This window comes from Mustela erminea, chromosome 12, assembly GCF_009829155.1.
Source record: "Mustela erminea isolate mMusErm1 chromosome 12, mMusErm1.Pri, whole genome shotgun sequence".
In the NCBI taxonomy this organism is placed as follows: domain Eukaryota; kingdom Metazoa; phylum Chordata; class Mammalia; order Carnivora; family Mustelidae; genus Mustela; species Mustela erminea.
The window spans coordinates 88,368,100-88,375,028 of NC_045625.1; the positions used below are offsets into that span (position 1 = coordinate 88,368,100).

At 38.3% G+C, this 6,929-nt stretch overlaps 1 protein-coding gene across 2 annotated transcripts in view; it reads left to right on the forward strand.

Annotated features, from left to right (window-relative positions):
* PDCD1LG2 (programmed cell death 1 ligand 2) overlaps nucleotides 1-6,211 on the forward strand; it is a 93,988-nt gene extending 87,777 nt beyond the window's left edge. The window contains exons 8-10 of one of the 2 annotated variants that reach the window (XR_004277354.1): nucleotides 3,686-3,774; nucleotides 5,741-5,785; nucleotides 6,021-6,211. The gene's annotated coding sequence lies outside the window, so the exon portion shown is untranslated. The remainder of the gene's footprint in view (nucleotides 1-3,685; nucleotides 3,775-5,740; nucleotides 5,786-6,020) is intronic. The other variant, XR_004277356.1, reaches the window with a different exon arrangement.
* Nucleotides 6,212-6,929: the final 718 nt, after the last annotated feature.

Below are 6,929 nucleotides of genomic sequence, written 5' to 3' on the forward strand. Positions count from 1 at the left end.
AGTTTCAGATGTACAGTATAGTAATTCAGCAATTCTGTACATTACTCAGTGCTCATCATGATCAGTGGCTCTTAATCCCCTTCACCTAGTCACTCCCCACCCCCACCCCAACCTCCCCTTTGGTAACCAACAGTGTGTTCTCTGTAGTTAAGAATCAGGTTTTTTTATTTGTTTCTTTTTTTCTTCATCTTGTTTCAGAAATTCCACATATGAGTGAAACCTTATGGTATTTGTCTTTCTGTGACAACATATCACTTAGCATAATACTCTCTAGATCCATCCATATTATTGTAAATAACAAGATTTCATTCTTTTTTAGGGTTGAGTAATATACCATTGTGTATATACACCACATTCTTTATCCATGTATCTATTGATAGACACTTGAGCTACTTCCATAATTTGGCTATTGTAAATAATGCTGCAAAAAAAATAGGGGTGCATGTATCTTTTTGAATCAGTGTTTTCATATTCTTTGGGTAAAGTCCACAGTAGAATTCCTGGATCATCTGGTAATTCTATTTGTAATTTTTTGAGGAAGCTCCACACTGTTTTCCACAGTGGTTGTGCCTGTTTACATTCCAATCAGCAGTGCAAGAGGGTTCCTTTTTCTCCACATCCTTGCCAACATTTGTTCTTATGCTGTTGATTTTAGCTATTCTGACAGGTGGGAACTGATATCTCATTGTGGTTTTGATTTGCATTTTCCTGATGAAGGGTGCTGTTCAGCATCATTCCATGTGTCAGTTGGCCATCTGTATGTCTTCCTTGGAGAAATGTCTGTTCATGTCTTCTGCCCATTTTCAAATTGGATTATTTGGTTTTTGGTGTTAAGTTGTATAAGTTCTTTATATATTTTGGAAACTACCTCCTTATTGGATATGTTGTTTGCAAATATCTTCTCCCATTCAAGTAGGTTACCTTTCAGTTTTATTGATGGTTTCCTTTGCTGTGCAGAAGTTTTTATTTTGATGAACCCTCAATAGTTAGTTTATTTTTGCTTTTATTTCCCTTGCCTCAGGAGACATACCTAGAAAAATGTTGCTACAGCCAATATCAGAACTTACAGCCTGTGGTCTCTTCTAGCAATTTAATACTTTAGGTCTCATATATAGGCCTTTAATCTATTCTGGGTTTTAGTTTTGTATATTCTGTAACAAAGTGGCCCAGCTGCATGTAGCTGTCCAATTTTCCCAACACCATTTGTTGAAGAGACTGTCTTTCCCATTGTGTATTCTTGCCTCTTTTGTCATAGATTAATTGACCGTATAATCATGGGTCTATTCCTGGGCTCTCTATTCTTTTCCATTGATCCATGTGTCTCTTTTTCTGCCAGCACCATTCTGTTTTGATTGTTTCAGCTTTGTAGTATATCTTGAAATCTGGGATTGTGTTATCTCTGGTTCTGTTCTTCATTTTCAAGATTGCTTTGGTTATTTGAGATCTTTTGTGCTTCTGTACAAATTTTAGAATTATTTGTTCTAGTTCTCTGAAAAATGCTATTGATATTTTGGTAGGCATTGCAGTAGATGTGTAGATTGCTTTAAGCAATATGGGCATCTTAACAATATTTGTTCTCTTGGGATGCCTGGGTGGCTCATTTGGTTAAGCTGCTGCTTTCGGCTCAGGTCATGATTCCAGGGTCCTGGATCAAGTCCCACATGGGGCCCATTTCTCAGCAGAGATCCTGCTTCTCCCTCTGCCTGCTCTGACTGCCACTCCCCCTGCTGTGCTGTCTCTCTCTCTCTCTCTCTGACAAATAAATAAATAAATAAAACCTTTAAAAACAAACAAACAAACAATATTTGTTCTCTTAACCCATGAACATGGAATATCTTTCTGTTTGTTTGTGTCACTTTCAATTTCTTTCGTGTTTTGTAGTTTTCAGAGTGCAGGTCTCTCACATCCTGGGTTAAGTTTGTTCTTAGGTATTTTCTTCTTTTTGGTGCAATTAAAATAGGATGGTTTTCTTAATTCCTTTTTCTGCTATGTCATTATTAGTGTATAGAAATGTAACAGATTTCTGTACATTGATTTTGTATTTTGCAACCTTACTGAATTCATTTATCAGTTCTAGTAGTTTTCTAGAAGACTATTTTTAACAATATCCTTACACATTTGAAACTCCTTTCAAAGGAATACATGTCAGCATTTTGGATCTGGGTACATGCTTTTCCTCCTCTCCAAGGGACATTCCTGACCTATGTACTTGTGCCTGTTACCTCTGATGATTTCATACATGCAGATTTAGGTAGCTTTGCAATAACAGACGTAACTTTATTATTATTCTCCAAAGGAAACTATTCATTCCACTGCAAATAGATGTGATTTCAGGACTGATTTCCTCCTGGATCTTGATAATATAAACTTAACTAAATCTGAGCACTGCATCCAAATGTTCATTTCATTTAAATGTGAATTAAGGGCTTTGAGCTAAGGCCAAGTTCTCAATCCTCTATCCAAATCTGGTACCAAATTATCCATGGTTGTTCTGTGACTGTTGATCTAAGGGGGGCAAGAACACTGTTTGGCAGAATAGGAGAGTAAAATTTTTTTTAACATTTTTATTTATTAGAGAGAGAAGGAGAGAGTGTGTGCACAAGCAGGGGGAGCAGCAGACAGAGGGAGAAGCAGGCTCCTTGCTGAGCAAGAAGCCCGATGCGGGACTAGATCCCAGGACGCTGAGATCGTGACCTGAGCTGAAGGCAGACATTTGACTGAGCCACCCAGACATCCCTAGGAGGCTAAATTCTTAAACTTCATTTCTCTCTTCTTGACTAATCATCTAGATGGAGTTTAAATCCACTGCCAAAACATAACATTAGAATTCAAATTATTTGGAGCACCTGACTGGCTCAGTTGGAAGAACATGTGAGCTTTGATCTCAGGGTTGTGAGTTCAAGGCCCACATTAGGTGTGGAACCTACTTAGAAAAAAAAAAAAGAATTAAAATTATTTAAGAGAGAGAATGATGTCTTTGTCAATGCATTTATTCTGAGCAATAATAATACAACAAAGTTCCAGTGATGGGTAAAGTTTGGCTAATCTTCTCAAGAATATTACAACAATATATAACTTGAAGTGACTTTTTCTCCCTCTGTATCTAAACTTACTGGACTAAGAGTAATTAATTAGAGTTGAATGCAATTTTATATTAGATGTTTTGCTACGATTTTATATTTTAAATAACAAATACTTTCTTTTATTTTATAATTAATGTAGTTTTAATGATTTAAGCACAGGATTACTCCCATATGCTTCTACACATATGTTTACAAACACTTGTATTTTAATGAAAGAAACTACAAATAAATACTTTAGTTTAAATCATTTCAGTAAAAGAAAATCTAGTTCCATAAAATAACAAATTGGAAGACGATGATTTAAATTTGCAATTTTTCCTCTGCCAAACTATTTGTCATAGAAACCTTTAAATGGTATGTTCCACTACTAACATTAAAATACCATTTAATTCACCAAAATATGATTCATAGTCCCCCTTTCTAGGAGTGTATTTTTACAAAGTGAGGTTTTTCAGTACTTCTTTCTTTTAAGTCATTCTGTTCTTTTTTGCTAATTTATTTTGGCTATTCATAAGATAGCTTACAACAAAATGCCCCCCACAACCCACAGATTTATAAATATTATACTCCTTGGGTTATATTCTGGTATGGTTATTTTTCAGAGACCTTGAAAGACAGACAGGCAAACTTCCTTCTGCAAAGAGGAAAAAGCCACCAATCGACTGAGCAAAGACTGGTCCACAGACAGACGGTAATAGGCTGCTTTGACCTTCACCTTCTTTAGTTTTTTGTGTCTTGACTTAAGGTGTCTGGATATGTGGCCCTGGGCTGTGGGTAACTGCCACAAACTGGATTTTCAGGGAAGCAGACTCTGAGACAGATTAGGGTACAGGGAAGTGCTCTTGGAATTCAACCACTCTATGCCCTGACTTAGGTCAATATTAAAGCAGAAAAACAGCGCCTTCCACCCCAGGCCAAGAGACGGATGAGCCTAGTTGGGTATACGACCCAGCCATCCCTCTCCACATGAAGCTACACCTTCCAGTGCCCATGCTGGAGGACATGTTTATTTTCATGAAGGCAGGAAATACATTTTCATCCAGGATTTGTAAATACTCATCACTAAACATTTTTTTGGAATTTGTAATTTTAATTATAATTTTCAATTATATTTTCAATCAATGAGCAATTTAGAGAAATACAACACTGTACTAAAATAAACTTTGTGTTTCAGATACTATCTTGGGAATTGGAAAATTAGTGTTTTCTGCCTTTTAGAAAATATAAATTTTTTCTTCCAAGTTTGCTTTTGGTGTTGTCTTTACGTGGTCACATAAGGCTCTCTCTCTATAACCATCTGTGTCCCTTCCCAAAATCTGTGCTTGCTGTCAGTTAGGTAGAGATGTTTAGCAGCAAAGAAAAATCTGGGCAGGACCCACCCAGCTTTTATATCCCGCATGGCTGAACTTTAATGGAAGTTTTAGCTTTTCCAAAAGTCTGGTCTTCGCTGACTGGGGAAGAAAAGCAGTTGGAAAAAAAAAAATGCTTTGAGCAATGTGAACCATGTAATTTCATTTGAACTGAGGAATTCCAAAAATACTTGCTTATTGAAAGGGCAGTTATGTTTTTGTGTTGGAACTTGTTATGGAGAATAAGAAGTACTAGCCCTTTCCTCCCTACTTTTTCTCATAAACATTGAAAAAAATTAAAGACTGTCTGAGTGGCTGGGTAGGAAAATAGTGTGGAGGGGGTAAAGTGGACCACATAGTGGGCCTGTCCCAGAACCCGTCCCTTGTTTGCTGGCGGGGCGTGTCTATCTACTCTTTGGTGACCTTTTGAGACCAATTCATCTTGAGACAACCCTCTCCTCACTCTGATGAGAATTCAGGGCTCTGTCTGGCCATGTCTTCAAGACTACAGTAGTTGGACTGAAACCCAGAAATTCTGTCAGTTCTGCTCACTGATGCCAACATAAATGCCATGGCAGCATCAAGATGGAGACTTCTGGACAACATGGTCAAGCAGAATATTTTCAGGTCATGTCTGACTTTAGGTGTCTGTGAGGAGATCAGGGGTTAATAAAAATGTTCATAACTAGCATTTTGGGGAAGAGGTACTATGTGCTGATCACAACATTGGGGGCTTTTACATGAATGACACACTTCAATCCCACAACAATCCTCTGTGGATTTTTGAAAGCTAGAGGGGTTAAGAACCCCGATTTTGAAACCAATCAGTCTGTCCCCAGAGTCTTTGATCTTTTTCCCAGTTCTGTGAGCCCTGGCTTTTGATCATGGGTTTCGGGATACTAGATTAGAATCTCAGACACCAGTGAAGCAGATACTGTTGGTCCCTGACCAGGTCTCCTTGGTGCACCACCTTGCAATGGCTTTTTCTAGTGTCTGGAAGTCCAGTTGTGGGCATGGAAGCTGCGTATGTAGAGATTCAATACCTCCCGGGAGCAGTCCTCCATGAATGACTGATCAGAGTTACTGTATAAATCCGAGCTCCCTCAGTTCTCAGGGAGAGTAACTCAGAGACATGGGTTCTACACTGGTTCCCAGAATTCCTCAGAGGGACAGGCACCTATTACCCATCGCGCTAACCAGGCTTGAAAACACCCCTTTGTTGGCTGTCTTCCCACCTCGTCTTACTGGCCCTGCAGACACTGCCTCACGTCACCCCCAGAATAAACTGTATGTGTGTTCTTGTTTCAGGTCAGCCTCCAGGGGAACCAAGATGAAGCTAAAGAGTAAAGGAGGGTGAGCCTATGAAGGAAGAGAATTCAGTCAGAAGAGATGCTGCATTGCTGGGGCGGGTAGTGTGGGGAAGCTCCTCACAGGTGGTTCCCTGTTCTCGAAGGTGATGGTGCCTGTGAGACAGGAGAGAAAGGTTTTGGAGGGTTATTAAATCTGGACTCCCTGGTCGTTACTTGACTGCTTGGTTGGGTGGAATTCTTTCAGAAGTTTCCTTTTTCTCTGTCCTTTTTTAACTTAGATTTCTCCGAATTTTCATGAAAAGTAAGAGAACCCAAGAAATGCAATTATTAATAACTGGAATAATAAAACAAAATATCAACATGTTCGCCATGGAACACTGACGATGTAATTGTAAGTAAATGGAGGAGGAAAAAGTACGGATATAATTTCAGAGGAGGTATAACTTACAGGTAACATATGGCCTGACTATAATAACGCTATATACTGTTTCATATTAAATTAGGTCTTTTACCAACTTTACTACACTTACAGGATAGTTCCTTTACTTGTGACTCTATGCTTTTTGTTGATAAACCGGACTTCTCATGGTACTTAAATACATTTTCAGGGACTAACATAAGCATGGGAAACTCGCTTTGTTAAGGTTAATGGCAATATCAAGTGTTAACTGTTGTGTTCAAAATTTAATTTTTTATGTCTTTAATTCTTTGATTGTTTTTGATTTCATATACTCAACTTCACATCTGCATTAATGGAGTTTTGCCTGGAACTGGACAACTTTAAATTTATTATATGCTGGTGGAATTGTCTGAATAAGTGTGTTTTGAAACTTTTGATTGGGGGGTATTGTTATTAATGCTTTCATGATGAAGAAACTTAGAAATGCCCATTATTTTTTAAAAGATTTTATTTATTTAGCTGTCTGACACAGAGAGAGAGAGATGGCAAGTAAGAAGAGAGGCAGGCAAGCAGGCTCCCTGCGGGGCTGGATCCTGGGACCCTGAGATTATGACCTGAGCCAAAGGCAGAGGCTTAACCCACTGAGCTACCCAGGTGCCCCATGAAATGCCCATTATTTTTATAAAATCTATAGATTAAAGGGATAAAGATGATAGCCAATATTGTAATAACATTGTATGGTAACAGATGGTGATTACACTTACAATAGGGAATATAGTGCAATGTA